The 17,812-nt window shown below is 40.4% G+C and overlaps 1 protein-coding gene across 6 annotated transcripts in view; it reads right to left on the reverse strand.

Moving 5' to 3' along the window:
• SYTL5 (synaptotagmin like 5) overlaps positions 1–15,177 on the reverse strand; it is an 82,067-nt gene extending 66,890 nt beyond the window's left edge. For 4 of the 6 annotated variants that reach the window (XM_064407350.1, XM_064407349.1, XM_064407348.1 and 1 more), the window contains exon 1: positions 14,721–15,177. The gene's annotated coding sequence lies outside the window, so the exon portion shown is untranslated. Of the gene's footprint in view, positions 1–11,054; positions 11,192–14,350; positions 14,433–14,720 lie in introns of those variants that run through there. The other 2 variants (XM_064407346.1, XM_064407347.1) reach the window with 2 other exon arrangements.
• Positions 15,178–17,812: the final 2,635 nt, after the last annotated feature.

Below are 17,812 nucleotides of genomic sequence, written 5' to 3' on the forward strand. Positions count from 1 at the left end.
TGCTGCCTCTTGCTACCCTACAGCAGTCATCCCACCACAACTTCACTGTAAAGCCAACTTCCTCATCTACCAGAACAGGTTTTAAGTGCTAAGGATATATTTATGGAATCCTGGTTAATAATTTTCAGTGTGAATAGGGCTACATTTTTTTTCCAGTGATCCAGTGCTAGATACCCATGTTCCACAGCTGAGCATTCTCCTTACATACCATGTGCAGCAGCTATAGTTTAATAGATGCCCTCAAGGAGTGATAAGGACACAAATTTTAGCTTGGGACTATTGAAAGGTTAATAAGATTTATCTATTCAATCACTGACTCATTCAGAGCAGAGATTTGGGGTAGGTTTTGTTATTTTCCCAGTCAGTGTACCAGCTTGCTGTTGCACACAGCCCATGCTCTCAGCCTGGCAAGGATTCCTCTCAAAAGGATTCCAAAATGCACCTTGTCAGGGGCAGATTACTTTGTATTCCAAGATACTCTAACCAAAAAAGCCTCCTTACATGATAAATAGACAAGACTATGGGAGAGAAAAAGACTGATTGTATGTTTTTTGGTGATTTATTCCATAATAGATTAAGTGATCTTTCCAGTCTGTTGGTTTTGGAACACCACTCCCCAGTGGATACTGCCCTGTGTTCCTACAAGCAGCATTTTGGGGACAGACAACCATTTGGGTCCTCTCAAACCTTTCTTTTTCTGTTATTTTATGACTGAAGAATAAGCCTCCCCAGTTTTAAAAAGGTCCATGGTTTTGACTCTCTCTACATCTTTAGTTTTTCCTCTATGATTACTGCAAACCAGCAAGTTCAAACACACTTTTTCTCTTTAACTTAAAGTCCCTAAAGGAATTCTTCCAGAAACCAGAGTAAATAACTACAAACAAAAAAGGCATCTTAACAAAAACACTTTCTGATCATCCTAAGTGAATAGTCTATAGCAACTCTTACCTTTACCACTTGTGAAAATCAGTAATATTCCAACTTTTAGCAATTGAGCTTGTGTGTGTGTGTGCACAATGCCCCTAAGCAATTGTTGCTCTATTGTGAATGATATTCCTGGAATTCTTCAGGAAACAAAACCAAACCTGTAAGTCACAAGGTCTTAGGTACAGCTTTTGGTACTACCTCAGGTTTTCAAATGTTCAACATCTTAAAAATGTGTCAATTTTTATTCAGCTCACTTGGCAGTATGAAAAGATTAAAACACACAACCACAAATCTTGTTTTCTGCAGGATTTCTATTCCATTCAACAATCACGAAAGATAATGGTAAGGCAGCTGCCCAAAATTTCTTCCAAGTTTCACCATTCAGCATAAAGCCCATGTCTCATTAGTGGTGCATTTTTTCATTCCTGAATACAGAATTAATAGAAGACTTCAGCTTTTGTATCTTACTTGTATACATGTGTACAAACACCGATCTTTATGTAACAATTTTGATAAATTAATTTTTATTTAGAAAACCAAAATCCTGTAAGTTGATAGCAGGATAGGAAGGGAAACTTTGGTAATTAAAATATCTGGACACTCCATTTACAGACAGCCTGATTTTTCAAGTATATAATGTATCCATAATCCCACATTATTTTCAAGAAACTCACGGATACATGGTAGTTTGCGTGTCTTGCCCTGAAGTACAAAATTCTTCACCTTGTTATAGGGAACAGAGATCCGTCACTTGTTCCCTTTCAAATACTTCCCCCTCCAAAAAGCCACAAACCTATTTTTCTAAGGGGGAACTCCCCCATATTTATCTTTTACGTATTTTTTAACATATGCACACCAGTGCAGAACTGTAGAGCAATGACTGTTTAGCAAAAAGTGAATGTGAACAGGAAAACAGATAAACTGGAAAACCAGTTACAAATAATAAGATTATATTTCCATATCCCTATTCATCAGAGCATCTAAAATCGACTAGAAATCTGAAACTCTTCTCTACAACATTTGTTCACAAGCATCAGCACTATTCTAAGCATAATAATTCCCACACAGATTAGTAAGAGACACTGAGAAAGTCTGTCATGGAAGCTAAATGTCCTTTCCAGCTGTGAGACAGCACCTTCTTAGAGGACACCACGGGATATATATTTCTATAAGCTTTTTCTCATAAGATTTTGAAAAAGATACAAAAATGAAGCAAAAATGTTGAAGTCAGAAGGAATGTTATTAGGGCTGCATAATGAACAAGAGCAAGCAGTAAAATGCAGGAAAGGCCTACATTACAAACTGAAAATACAATAAGCTAAACATAACTAATGTAGCTCTGTCTTTGGCACACATGATTTATTGAATGAGAAGCACAGCCTTGTAAAGTACACACCTCAGGCTAGTAAAAGCACATTGAAAGAATAAAATATCCTCCTCCAGTGTGAGAGGATTGTACTTGGAAAGAGATCATTGAAGTTTCTCAGCTGCTTCAAATTTACTCCAAAAACCTACAGATCAAACCCAAAACAAGAGAGGCTAACCTGATCCCTTTATCAGCCTGAAATCTCTCTGTAGAGGTAATTCAGTGTTAAATACTTGTTGAAAATAATATCTGAAGACAGCATTATCTTCAGTACTTTGGTCTGTTCCTGAGAAAACTGCAAGACATTTCTGAAATAACAGATCGCCTTTAGAAAGGGCAGTTACTTTTCTTAGTGAGTCCTAGAAAATCCAAGCCATGTTTTAACAAACATATTCAGATTCTCAGCCTCTGCCTCCACTCCTTCATCTCTTATAAAATAAACTACCTGCAGCATTACTGCATAGCCTCTTAAAAAGAGAAGCCAAGTACATTACCAAACAATTCAGGATGGCAGATGGAAGAACATTCTGGTTGAGCTCAGCATTGTTTAGCAGCCAGTTTGATGGCACAGCTCTGCAGTGCAGCTGTGCCAGCCCATAGGTCAAACACAGCACGAACTGCAGCACTCACAGAGAGACCACAGGATGCTGGGCTGTTTGCACACAACATCCTCAGGAAGGTCTCCTGCCACAGGGAAACCTGTGGTGCTCAGGCAGGGAACACCACTCCATTAACAACAACAACAACAAAATTCTAAGCTTTCCTTGAATTAAATTACAGCTTGAGCACTTTGTTTTGGTGCATAGGGAGGGAAAAGGGTTGCAGGTTGAACTGTGCTCTTCTACAGAAAGGATCAACCTTTAGATCATTGGATTTTCCAACCAAGACATTATCAACTTTGGTGTGTTCTGGTAATGTTATCAATAGATCTGGCAAACTAATAAACAGACACGCTATAGAAATTACTTAATTTCTCTACATTCCATTCTTCCTTTCTCAAGAGCAATTTTACCATCAGAGAGATGCAGAGCTCTCCAATCTCTTCCAGAAGATTCAGTCCACTCCCACCTTAAGGTCCTTTATAGTTCAGTTTGCCTCACAGCAACCCAAAAGCTTTTCCCCAGTCGTCAACAAACACATCTGGTCAGCTCATTACACATCTGTCAGATGAGATAAGAGGAAGATAAAATCTGCTTTGCAGCATCACACCTGAACATTTCCCCTGGTTCACAGCCCACCAGGGAGCTCAATTCCTAGGTGCAGTTTCCCTGTGCAGATCCTACCCTTCCAAATAACACAAAGTGCATGAGAAGCACCCATCCCACAGCTCAGGGCAGAGGTGTTCCCATCACACAGAGAGGGATACAAGAGAAACAAGAGGTTTGGAGATGGTGTGGGCCAAGGATACCTTGCCCACACGTAAGCAAAATCTGATTTTCCAGACTAGAATCTCCCTGGGATTCTTGGCAGATAAAGGAGAGGTTGTCTGGTCTAATCACTGAGATGATCTCACATGTGGGATGTTCTCATCAATTGTTTGTGCAGTGAGTAAGCCAGGACACTCAAAAATATTCTGTTTAAATAAATAAAAATAAAATAAAAAGCTTAATTACTTATACACAGTCCAAATGTTTGGGAACAGGGATGTGCTACCCACAAAGGCAAAAGGAGGGGCACGATTAGATTTCCAGGTCTCTAGGTGTGGACTAAAACTGATTTAATAAATGAATTCATTGCCCCTAGATATACTAAGTGCAGGCCTTATTGCTGTTACAAACTGAAGATTACTCATGAGCTGCTGAGGAGACAAAGGGAAGATGATTGAATATGAAGTGTATGAATGCTTTTAGATCCTGGAACATTCCCTCCAGCCTGCAGAAGGAAGATTAGCTGACCACTTTGACACAGATTACTCAGACTTCTCACTTTCCTGCTGCCACAGAATTGGCTAAGGAGGATTTAGACTGTCAGATTCAGCAGAATTCTGGGGAATACATGATATTTCACTTTATACATGCTCAAATATATAATATCCCATGAAACTAGTCTCAAAATACATTCACCAATTTACCTACTCTGACATCTTTCTTGTATTGAGCTCTGAAATTTTCATCAGCTTTTCATGTATTCACTTCTGCTGTAGTAGCAGACAAAGCTCACTACAATTCATTTAAAGGCAAATTTAGAATTACTTGGCTCTCTCCAACTCTTCAGTGGATTGTGTCTCAGTAATGTATTACAGGGATTTCTAAAATAGAAGTTCCATTTATACAAGTAATTTTCATGTATGTTATTATAAAACCCCCAAATTCTTGGGAAGTGCTTTGAATGCTTTTGTTCTGTGATATTTTGTCATGCAAATTATCAGTTCACCTCTGCTCAAGAGAACTCCTAAACCCATGCAAAAATATGGAAAGGGATAATCCTCCAAGAGGAGCAGCAGACTGGTACAAAGAAGAAATACATGTATACCACAGCAAATCTCTCAACTTCTCTCTGCTTCTGCTTGCAGCCAGCACAGGGAGAACTCCATCTCCTGGTCCAAGAGGTTATGCCAAGGAAAACCAGGTTTTTTTCCATTATAAAAGATCAATTTCATAATAACTCTGTCATGTTACCTATCAAAAATTAGGTTTTTTGCAATACTCACCCTGATGCTTAGGGATATATTCTAGATGAACATCCTGAAAATAGCATGGAAATAAACCCACCACATTGCTTTGCTTTGTCACAGGACTACACCATTTCCATTTTCACAAATTCATACACAAGACAGGGACTTCAGACTTCAAAGGACAGGAAACATTTTCTGTCAGGGAACATTTTTTTGCAGATGCTGTTAAAATTTATCTGGTTAAAACCATATTTTTAGCTTGTGGAGGAAGGCATAGCCCATACAAGTTCAATAAGTCTTGCAAAAGCTACCAAGTAAAAAGTACAAGTACAAGACAAACTTCCCAATGGTCAAATTCAGGAAGTTTTGGAAGAATGTGAAGGAAAAAAAGACCCAAAAAATAAACAAAAATCATCCATGAGCACAAAATAAATACAAAATGAAAAAAATATACTATGTGCAAGAGGTATTGGGCAACCTGATCTATAAGAATTGTTGGTTATGCCACTTGCAGTGCATCCAAAAGAGTCAATTCCACCTGTTCTCACTCTTAACAGAAGGGAGGTTTTTTCAAGGCTTCTATAATCATCTTTGTCCTTCTAGAACCATCTATATCCCTCTGCAACCATCCCTTTGTCATCCCTAAAGAAATTCAAACTTCTGGGACAACTGAGACTATTTGCTTAGTTAGAAAAAGAAACACTACACACCAGAACAATCCCTTTCATGACTTTCTCTTTTAAACCAATACTATAAATGGTGCAAAAGTTAATCAAACTGTAGATTGGGAGAACAAGACATTGAAAGCTAAGACTAATACCCTGGGGCATCAGAATAGAAGCAACTCAGTTTGGGATGTTTTAGAGAATTTAGAAAGCTGGCTTTGATTTTTAGACTATCAGGTCTATGAATTGCAACAGTCCCGACACAAATTTGACTAAGGAAGCACTTGGGCACCAGTTTCATTTAAGTTTTGATTTATGGACAGTTGTGGGAAGGAAAAATAAAGTATTCCTTAGTATTTGCTCCATTCTGTTTGTACTTTCTGGCATACTGTAAATGCTCTTATGTTTTGGTCTCAGAGAGCAAGAAAAACTGCACTAGCACAGGTCATGAAACATCACTGAAATATATCACAGCTAATGGTTGTGAGCCTTAAACACTATTTTGCTGTTTTCCACTTGGATGACTTCTCTCCCTTTTTGTTTTTTTTTTTTTTTCGTTTTTTTTCCATTTTGTCACAGCTTCTCTCACCCTACTTGAGGTCTCTAGACACATAAATAATTAAAGTTATTTAATGTGGGGTAGGTGTAGCAGTATTTTGGCAAAGTAGTCATTCTGTCTTTAGTGCTCCACGGGAATAAAAGATTGAAGACTAATTGTACCAGGGGCTGAAAAAGGGACTCTGAGGGTGAAATAATTAGACCTGTGGAAAACTACCTGGTTTTGCTAGAGCTCAAAGCTATTATTTCCTTTGTGTTTCAGCCATTGTGACTGAAATCATTCTGTTCACTAAAACTTACTCAAGTCAATTCAGTTTAGATGTTTTTCCAATGCAGAACTACCACAAACCTTGGAAAGACTAATGTGATTGTCAAGATTGACATTAAAATCTGTCCCCATGAACATGCACATCTTAGTCTTGGGTTTTCATGAAAGATTGGGAATTACCAGCCTCCAGCAGATTTCCAGATCTGCAGGGGTTCCCACATATAGCTGAGTGTCCATGTGTGAGGGAATGAACCCCTTAAATTCATGTCTGGAAGGACACTAAAAGGACTTTCCCCATCCATTGTGCCAGACAGAACTGTCCATGAGAACAAAGAGCCGAGTTTGAGCTGCTTTAAATACAGAATCCAGCCTGTAATATAAACTGATACAGCTCTGCTGAAGAAATTGAATTGTCATTATATTGTTCAGTTTGCTTCAGCTGCATTTTTAGATTCCCTCAAACCAAACAGTTTCAATGCAATGTTGTGTTACAGCTGTTGGAGGAAAACCAAAAGGTCTCAGGTACCCATGGCACTGCAGCAAAACCAGCACAGGCCCTGAGCACATTAAAGCTTACTCTTCCTCTGGTAGGATCACTGGACATGTTTTCATCCAAAAAGCACAATTTGTAGAATTTGTATTTATTTCTAAGTAATCCTAAACATCTCAAGTACCACACAGCACTTCATTACAACACCATCATGACTATACTGACTTTCTATTTATGTTTCATTTTATGCCAGGGCTCCAAAACACAATGGGAGAAGTCAACCTCTGGTGCTGAGGATTATATACTGCAGTGCACAAAACCCACCCATGGAAAGCCAAAATTATGCTGCACCATCCTGTATATTTATCAAAGCAACATCCTCAGATTCCATCAGGTATTATCTGGAAATGCAGAAGTAATAAGCTGGGTGGACCAATGCAATGGAATATCTTAAATAGCAACAGAAAAGTGGTTATGTATTAATAGTCAAATAATATAGTCACAGTCTCTTAATTTAAGGATGTAGACATTTTATAGCACAAAAAGTAATTACATTTGGCTAATCTAAAAACATTTGCTTGGCTTGTGACTGACCAAGGGAAAGAATCTCATTTTTAGATTGCTGTGCAGTTGGCCTATTTTCTTTTTGCACTATCCATAGGCACTGGTAAACAAAATACATCAAACCACGGGGAATACATTTCAATATTAGAGATATTTTCTACTGCTATTTTAGGTACTCTTTCAAAACAACAAGTTTCTGTCTATGCTTTTAAAATGAACAACAAACTGATCAGTTATACAAGGTCCTTCAAAACTCAACAGAAACCCACTGGGAGCAAAGACACTCTTTCTAAACCACAAACACAGGTTGCTAATTGTCACTGGCCTCCTGCTTATTCTTGTTACTGGTTATTTTTTATTAGAATTACTGATTAAACAACAGCAACAACAACAAAAAACAACCTGAAACAAAAATCTTGCATTCCTGGCTGCGTGAGGCTGCCACATGATGATATATTATTCCTTCCCTCATGTCATTCCTCTGTTCCTTGAATGTCACAGTGAAAACCTTCAACCTGGTCTCATTCCCTCCCCATTAATAAAAGCCAGAATTTCCAGAGGGGCTTTTTTTTAGAATGCTAAAAATAAAGTCAGTTTGCAAAAAATGCAAGTTTATATATGAGGTGTGGTCTACTGCCAAGGAGAATCAAGAGAATTGTATCAAATCAGAAGGCAAGGGTATCAAAAAAGACTTGGAATGCTTTTAGCTTTTTGAGCCTTGGGCTACACATGTGCTACACACAGCATGTGCAATAAACTATTCCACCGTGACTCCCTTGTGCAGTTAGAGTGCCCACATTTTACTGAACTCATGGGCTTTTTATAGTGGAGATCAGCTGTTCATGTGCCAGTGATACACACTGACACACCCCAAACAAACCTGCAATCATCCATGACATGCTGTCTGATGGCTGCTTTTGGTATCCAATCAAATATTATATTGCACAGATCTAAAGTTTTTATTTTTAATAAAATAAAAACGTTTTATTTTAATTTTTTTATAAAGTTTTTTATTGCTGTTTAAACATTACGTTTTCAATTAAACAGAGAAAGGTCAGAAGAAAAAAAAGCATTATTTGTGATATTGTTATGCCTTTTCAGGTGGCCTACTACAGACACAGTGAGCCTCTGAATCAATCTACAGTATGTTTAAAATTAATTTAATGAAATTATTCTAGTTTTAGTAACAGAACTGGCTCAGATCAATCCCATCAGAAACCAGGATGTGAATGAGTGCAGAGGCTCAATGACTGAAATCCAGAACCTTCATGATCCAGAACCTTCAGCAGGCACAGGAATGGGACAGAAAACACACAGCATTGTTCAGAGAGAACACTTTTACAAGTATCAATGGTCCAAGTCTTCACCAAGCCTGACACTGAATTCTTAACTGCTTGTACTCCCAAACACAGTATTTTTGTATTTGGAAACATGGTGTGACAAACTAATATGAAAATGTTTTCACAAAATTAATCAGAAGTGAGTTCATATTTTCAATTCAAATACAAGGACTCTAACATTAATTATTTAGACTCTTAATTGAGAATGTGAAAAAACTAGCCTACCACAAATCATGTTGATGTGTTTCTGCTGTCTTCCACAATAATAGTGAAATGTCACTGGCAAGGTCATGGTTTAAAGTGATTTCATGGCAAACAGCAAATTCCTGCAAAACTGGAGGTTGTCTCAAGAAAGGTTTGTAAGAAAAAAACTTGATCAAGAGGGACTTGTATTTTATCATAGATGATACCATTTGAATAACTTCATTATATTTTCACAATCTTAACCAAACAAACTCCTGCTGAAATACATTCAGGAAAAAGAGGAAATCCAAAGGAATATTATTTCTAGTGCCCAATGCTGACAGCCTGGATAAGGAGAGAATGCATGGTTAAATTTCCATGAATAAACTCCATTCAAGTTCTGCATCTTCATCTAGGAAAGCCAAAGCCAAACAAGCACTCCCTAGAGGCAGCACAGGGTTTCCAAACACAGCATGACACACAGAATTCCCAGCCCTCCTCCAGGGCACTCCTCACTTACCCCTCACCAGCCAGGTGACGCTTGTGTTTGCATAGGTTTCTCAGACTTCTCCACCTTTCTTTGCTGCCATAATTCCCCAGCAGAGACTAAATACCAAGGAGGTACAACCTTCTCCCTTATTCATTTTCAGTCTTACCTAATAAATCGTTATCCTTCAGTACATTAATTGCTGTTCGCCTCCTAGCTGCTTCCTACTCATCCATATTGTTCTGACAGTGGGGGTTTCAAAGCTAGATAGAGTTAAGAACTACATTTCCATTACAAACTCATTGTTTTTTTCCCCTCTAAAACTTCACATTGGTAGCAACAATAGAGTGCTCTAACCTGGGTAAAGATGCCAACAGCTAATAGACATTTTGACTACTGTAGCATCTGAATTTTAAAATACTTAAGAGGTTTAAAATGCATCTGTAGAATAAAGGAATAGAAATGCTTCTTGAGAGACAAATATGCTTGCACTTATACTCCAGAGCATGACTAGAGTTGAGGAAGCTGGTTCAGAGTTGGCAACTGTGAAAAATGTTACAGAAAAAAACCAGCTAGTTTAGAAAACTGTTAGGAAAAGTGGCTTTGGCTTCTGCAATGCAACATTTCCATGCAGGCAGCTGTGTTGCTTTTTTTTTTTTTTAATATTAATATTCAGGTCAAAACTCAAATATGTTTCAAACCTACAGGCTTCAAGAACACTCACTTTCCTCATATTTCAGTCTTCTGGATTACTTTAGACAGGAATAAGACTCTCCATTCCCCACAAAAATCTCATGTTCTTGGCTGTTGATGTTAACACACTCCATGATGCAGTTGTGCCATTGCTGCACTAATGCCTACAGCTAATGGATGCTAATTCCTAGAGCATATCTTTATTTAATTGAATATTTATTTAACTGGGGCCTTCCAAATTTGCATGTGTGTATAAGCACCTGTTAATCTTGGCATTATTACCCTACTTATTTTCTTAATATTGTGAGAATGGGAATTTGGATCCTCATTTCCTCCATTTTTCTCTTCTCTGACTCACCAGCCCCAGGGATTTTGTGCAAACATTCAGGAAAATGATTGAGGTTTTAGAACCAATAATAAGTAGAACTGTTCCTGAGACTGGGTTTCTCTCAAGCTCTGCAGTGGTTGCAGAAGTAGGGAGGCAAGTTCAGATTCAAAGCAATAAAACTGCTCAAAAAGCTATCAGCTATGTCATGCAGTAACTGCAAATGAAAAATATCATCTCCAAGTGACAAACTGTTTGCTTTCAAACATCACTTTTTTCCCAGATATTCAACAGCAGAACCCTTGGAAACAATGCTCCCGTGGTCATGGACATTTGCTTCCACATCAATCAGGTAACACTTGCAACTATTTTATCATACACATTGAAAAACCCCAAGACCAAACATCTCCTCCAAGCTCCACTCCTGTTCAAGCCCTGGAAATACATTGGTGCTGTACCCAACTCCTACATTGTCTCCACCTTGGGATATATTTTATATAAATTATATAAAATCTTGGAGACCTTCATCCTGTGAACATGTTTGTCTCCCACCTGTGGATGCACTGCTACTTACAGAGCTTGCCAGGCACAGCTTGTACAGGTGAAGGGTGGCAGAGTGATCCAAAAACCACTGGAGCCCCAGGTCAGAGACACAATTATGTCCAGCTGCATGCAGATCACAAGTCAGCCCCATACAGAAAGCAACCACTCCTAAAAAGCACAGGCTGTGGTGAAAGATAATCTCTCACACACACACAAAAAAAAAAAAAAAAAAAAAGTGATATGTCAACAATGAGGGATGCCCCAGATAATGCAAGTATTCCAGAGGCACATTTAAGCGAAGGTGCAGAGCAACTCCCTTCAAAATAAATAAAATGCTTATTTAAGGAGCTTCCTGTTAATACTCGTTTGTGGAATATAGTTCAAACCACAATGGAATTTTGTTTCATTTCTGATTCCATTTCTGTTTCTAAGCAATACAAAAAGCATACCCAGGGAAAAGTTATGAAGCAAATAAAAAGGTCCAGATTAGAGTAATTGAATATAGAAATTTCAATGCAGGAAGAGAAAGATTTAAAAAAAAAGCCAGACAAATTCAGTTCTCAAGCAATTGATTCTGTCCTGAAGCTGTGCTCCAGCATGTGGAAAGCCCAAAAAATGGGGTCACTCAGTCACACCTAGAACAGAATAACAGACAAGCTTTAAGGAGACTTTTTTTTTCTTTAAAAGCAGACCCAGGGTATTTGGAACAGAAAGAATGCAGAAAGCTTCATTGTTATATATTGTGTATATATATTTATGCATTTCTTCAATATAAAGAGATGAGAAAAGTTCCTGTGAAATTCAAAGAAATACATACATAAGAGCTTCCTGTGTCTACCAAAAATTACCCCCTACCTACCACCCTTAGAACTAAATTCATGCTGGTCTTCAAGGTATATTCTTCATACTGTGCTTGCCTATTCTGCTTTCCTACATTTCCAGGCTCTGGGTGAAGAGCCCCACGAGTGTGCTCATCCCTGCTATGAACAAAGTTTGATTAGAAGGCAGAGTAAATGTAGGCAAGGCAAAGGGCAATAAAACACTGGGAAGCAGAGCTCAGTCACAGCACAGTCCTGCCCTGCAGATGTCTTCAGCCATAGTTCTAGCAAACAGATTCCCTTCCTCCCTCCACCCCACAAGACCAAATGTCTCACTAAGAGATAGAAGCTAATCACCAGATATGAAATTTATCCCTCTTGATAAGGAGACTTAGAACATTATGTAATACAAACATGTTTTGCAGACAGGCAAATGACTGGGTGACTACACCATCACACTGAAAATTGTTTAGTAATTCATTCCTACTGTCTTTCCACGTAAAAAATACAGCTACAACCCAAAATTCACGTAGAATTTTGGTTAAATAAGCATTTCTTCATCCCTAAAGAACTTAAGATTTCAACTACCATAAACAATAAAAAAGCCAAACATGCTACTAAGTATTTCTTAAGGGTAAACATGTTAAATAACTTCCAATGTTTAAACACTTTGATAGTGTCTGGGAATTGTACCCACACCTGAGCCTTACAAACCACATTCCTCAAAGCTTATTCAGACCTACGAATAGCAATTCTCGTCTTCCATAATTGCTTAGATGGAAAACAGAAACAAGGAGACCCCTAGATCTAATTGCACTTGGGGAATAATTTATATTAAAGATACACAGAAAAACACATAGTGAAAGTCTAACCATTGATGTCACAGAAACACAGAATGGCTTGGGTTTAAAGGGACCTAAAAGTTCATCCAGTTCCATCCCACCTGCCACGGGCAGACAGTTTCCACTGGATCAGGTCAAAGCCCCACCCAACATGGCCTTCAACACTTCCAGGAATGGGTCATTCACAGTTTCTCTGGAAATCTGCTCCAGTACCTCACCAAGATTATGGTGAAGAATTTCTTCCTAATATTCAATCTAAATCAACCCTCTTTCAGCTTAAGGACATTACCCCTTGTCCTATCATTATATGTCCTTGTCAAAAGCCCTCTCCAGCTTTCTTGCAGCCCTCTTTAGGTACTGAAAGATGCTACAAGGTCCCCCCAGAGCCTTCTCCAGGCTGAACAATCCCAACCCTCCCAGCTTATCCTCATACCAGAGGTGCTCCAGCCCCTGATTGTCTTTGTGGTCTCCTCTGCCCTCACTCCAGCAGGTCCATGTTCTTCCCATGCTGGAAAGGTTGGATGCAGTACTGCAGGTGGGGTCTCAGAGCAGAGGGGCAAAATCCCCTCCCTGGACCTGCTGCCCTCAGCACTGCTGATGGAGCCTAGGGCACCTCTGGCTTTGTGGGATGCAAGGGCACGTGGCCAGGTCATGCTGAGCTTCTCATCCACCAACACCTTCAAATTATCCTCAGGGCTGCTCTCAATATTATTGAGCCCTTTTACATCAAGGAAGTTGAGAAGCAAAGAGTATGCATGGAGAGTGTGCTCTCGGAGATGATGGAGTTTTCCTGATTATATGCCTAATCAAGACAATAAGGGTTCATTATAGTAACTTGTTCTGGCCTCCCCTACATATAGCCCATAATATTTCTCCATACTATGTCCTGCTATAAATAAACTTGTCTTTAGAAAAAAAAAAACATTCTTGGTTTAGTTTTTTTTTTTAGTGATGAAAACCTCTAAGAACTTATTAGCCTAATGTATGCTTTTATTTTAAAAAACTTCACTCTCTGTCTAGTCCCAAGATGTTCAAATTTCCACCACTGGCTGTCCTTAAATCCTTTTTTTATTGAGTAAAGAGGTCATTCATTTCTCACCTCAATATTTTTAGGCAAGAATTCAGTCACCTCTTCTTCCTTTTAGGTCCACCAAAAACAACATATGCTCCAAGCATTTCTGCTTCAAGGGTCTTTAAAAGGCTTAATGGGCTGCACCTCGGACAAATCTCCCAGCTGAAGTGCACACAGCAAAATAGTAACACTTGGGCACTTCAGGAGTAATTGTCCCACCTGCTCCTCTATTGTCTCAAATTCATTGAAAGGACTATTTCCTGGCTCTCACATTAAATGCTTCCTGCCAAGACTTTCCAAAAATCACCACCTCTGGGGTGTAGAATCCCTTACTGCTCCCATGCTATGACTCCCCACTTGGAATACTGAAATAAGTGGTGGATAGCTGCATTCAGTAGCTATCAAGCATCCAAAACTACTGTGTAATTGATTCTCAGCTTCCAACATTTATTCTTTTTTTGTATAGCCATAAAATATAATTGAAGTTACACATTACTGTATTTAAGAATAAGTAACTATACTTTCTAAAGGAAGAAGAATACAGGCAGCACACGGCAAGAGCCGATCTTCACCTGGGCGCCACAGAGCCTCTCACCTGCTCAGCGGCGAAGAGAACATTCTTTATCATCCCGTTCTTTATCATCCCTCCCACGGCACAGCAACCCCAGACGGCATCACTGACGGAGAAGATCCGTGGTAGAAAGCATTGTTAAAAAATAAAACCGCAACCAAATATGCAGGAAGTATGCAGGCATCCCCTATCAGGTTACTAACACCAAAGCACCCGCTCTCCGCCGGAGGAGCCGGGCCAGCGCAGCCCCGCTCCGGGCTGGAGAATCCCCACGGGCACCGAGCCGCAGGCTCCCGCCTCGGGCTCTGCTCTCGGAGTAGAGAAAAGAGGAAAAAAAAGAACTAAACAAAAACACCCCCCTCAAACCAGTTGCTAATAAGAATGAAGGACTCACCAGGAGCCTCGGCAGGAGAGGAAAGTCACGTACAAGCAGCACCATCGCTGCCGCCGCCGAGGGCTGCTGCTGCCAGCCCGGCGGGGCTGGGAGGTGAATTCCCCCCGCACGGACTCGGCTCCTGGCCGGGGCACGGAGCGCACAGCCCGCACCGAGCGCGGAGAGCCCCGCAGCCACCCCGCCGCAGCCGCCCTGTCCCCGCTCCTCCGGGGCTCCGGGGCTGGCCCCAGCCCAGCCGTGCCCGCCGCGTCCCCCCGCGCCTCTCCCGCTGCCGATCCGGCCCCGCAGCTGCGCTCCCGCAGCGCCTCTCGCCGGCTGGGAGCAGGGCCGGGATGCGGGCGGGATCCGGGATGCGGGCGGGATCCGGGATGCGGGAGCCGGGACCGCCGTCCCGAGCTGCCGGGAGCGGGGCGGAGCAGCCGGGCGGGAGCGCCTCCGCAGCGCACCTCTCCTCCCTTCTCCTCCTTCTCCCCCTTCTCCCCTCTCCTCCAGCTCCCCGTCCCCTCCTTCTCTCCTCTCCTCCAGCTCCCCGTCCCCTCCTTCTCTCCTCTCCTCCAGCTCCCCGTCCCCTCCTTCTCTCCTCTCCTCCCGCTCCCCGTCCCCTCCTTCTCCTCTCCCTGCCCGCTCCCCCTTGGTCCCCCGCCCCGGGGTGCCGCCGCCGTCCCTTGCAGGGGGACAGTGCGGACCCAGGTCACCGCACCCCGTCTTTCCGACAGGGTTGGGAAGGGTGCAAATCCCGTTGGCATCATCTCCTCGTTTTCAGCGGGGGTTTAGTAGTGCGGAACTGGCAGCTCAGGGGGAGATTCTGTGATTTCTCAGAAAAGGTTTGGAAATGGAAAAAAAAACCCGGTATTTTCTTTATGGTTTTATGGGTTTTCAACCTTTATTAAACAACAGGTGTATCTGCACCATGTGAGAGAAGCGTCCAAAAGGTAAAGCTGTATTTAAGAGTATAATAAAAGGCATAGCTGTCCTCCTTACATCCATGGGCAACACTTATTAAGCTTTATGAGCATCTCTTCCAACAGTTCAAGTGGGCTGGATTTATCAAACAGCTACATGTATTACAAAATATTCCAAAATTCAAAAGCAGCACAGTGAAAACTGCATCTCGATTCATCCAGATGAATTGAATGATTCATTCACCCTCAGGTACCTGAAGAGCTCATATAGCAGGCACCTAAGAAAGATAAGAAAACTAATTTAGCGCTTCCATGCACTTCCTTACATGTTAAAATACTGTTCTGAAACTGGTGGAATAAACAGAGGTAAGCCACATGAAAATAGTTGAACCTTTCTTTTTCATAGCTGTGAAATTGTATCACTTTCAAAAAATTCTGATGCATACAACCAGAATCTCCTGCTCAGCTTTCACATAAAACATTTAGCATTAAATTTGCAGTTTATGTACAACAGCAATGTAATGTTACTCATCACTCTCAAACTGTTTTTTTAAAAATTGCTGGATTATTCCAAATAATGCATGTGTTGCAGAAAAATTATTATTGGGAGGTACAATATTTACTTGGGTAGTATATAAATGCACCACCTTCGGAGGATAATTTGAGTTTGCTACATGTTATACTCACAACCCTGTTTGTTCAGGCAAAGCTATTGAAGGGACCTGCTCTAAATTAAATGCTCAGGTACATCCTCTGCCTGCAATTACTAGAATAACACATTGCTCTCTATAACTGTGTGAATCATTATCTAAAATGTACCCAAGTGAATATATTCTGTAATGCACGATTTAATCAAAAGTATTAAAACTACAACTCCAGATTTATGTGTGGTTTTTTTTACAGTTTCATCTTATAAATGTTGTTTGGGGCGCTGGTGAAAGGAAGGGCTGACAGCTGTTTGCACATCCAGAGGTCAGGTACAGCATCACCAACCAGATATCCAAGAACAAGGAGAATTTCTGAGGAGCATCACAGACCTTTTATGTTTCTCTTGGAACAGAAGGCAGCCACTCATAGAAACAGGAGGCTCCATATAATTCAGGTAGCACTGCCCATACCAGCTCATATTTATTAATCACCCTTTGTGATCCATAACAGCCCACATGAACCAAGGGATGGGTAAACCAGGATTACAGAAATCTGTGGCATATTTAGAACAAAGATAAAGTGTTCTTGTTGCTATTTCTTTGGTGACTCCATCTCCATAAATAACACTTGCACTGCTGTAAAGAATTAGCCAGCTATGGTGCCAGACTGCAGCTTCATTAAGGATGAATTGCAGTGATCATGGCCCTTTTCCAGAGTACTGTGACAACTCCCTTGTCCTCTGGGACAGAAGCTTTGCAGTCAGTTTTTTTTTCTCTGGATACAGAACTACTAATTCCATGCACCAGAAATCAAGGAACTTCACAATTTATTGATAGCCTGGTTCACACAGCCACAAATTCCTCCAAATGGGAAGAACTTGTGCAAATTACATAGAGTTCAGTTCAATAACATTTATGAACAAAACCTAGTTTGCTTCCATTTCAGGTAGCATTGAGTGCTCTGCAAGCTTTATTTCTCTTCACCTTAATCTAACATACCAGTAATTATTAGAAAAATAGGCTATTGATGCAATTTTCTAAACTTAAAGGTTTTGAGTAAGAGATCACTACATAAAATAGAGATTTTTGATGAACACCCATAGCTGTTAACAATGAGAGCTACTCTGGAACAGCTATTTATTTTTCTCCTGGATAATACATGTGCTAGGAGCAGAATCTGGAAACAAAATTAAAAAAAAAAAAAGTCTTTGTGGAGGAAGCTGAGATATGCAAGTTCTCATTGTCCAGTTGAGCACTCCCTGGGCTATTTTCCAAAAGTGTAATTGCAGTCATCATAGAGAGAGGAGTGTGCAATTTGCCAACTCTGTGCTCAAGGTTTTGTGCTATCACTTCCTGGAGGTATTCATGAAAAATAGAGACCTCAGAAGTACCTTCTAGCAGTCAAAAATTAAGGAAGATATTTCAATGAAAGTGTCCTCTTTCTGTACTTTTTTTTTCTGTTCTGTGGTTTGAGGTCTTGTATGTTCTGCATTTTAAATTAAGGGCTTTTTGGCATTTCTGTAAAAAAGGCTCTCTGTTAAAA

The sequence above is a fragment of the Passer domesticus genome, chromosome 2, assembly GCF_036417665.1.
Source record: "Passer domesticus isolate bPasDom1 chromosome 2, bPasDom1.hap1, whole genome shotgun sequence".
In the NCBI taxonomy this organism is placed as follows: Eukaryota; Metazoa; Chordata; class Aves; order Passeriformes; family Passeridae; genus Passer; species Passer domesticus.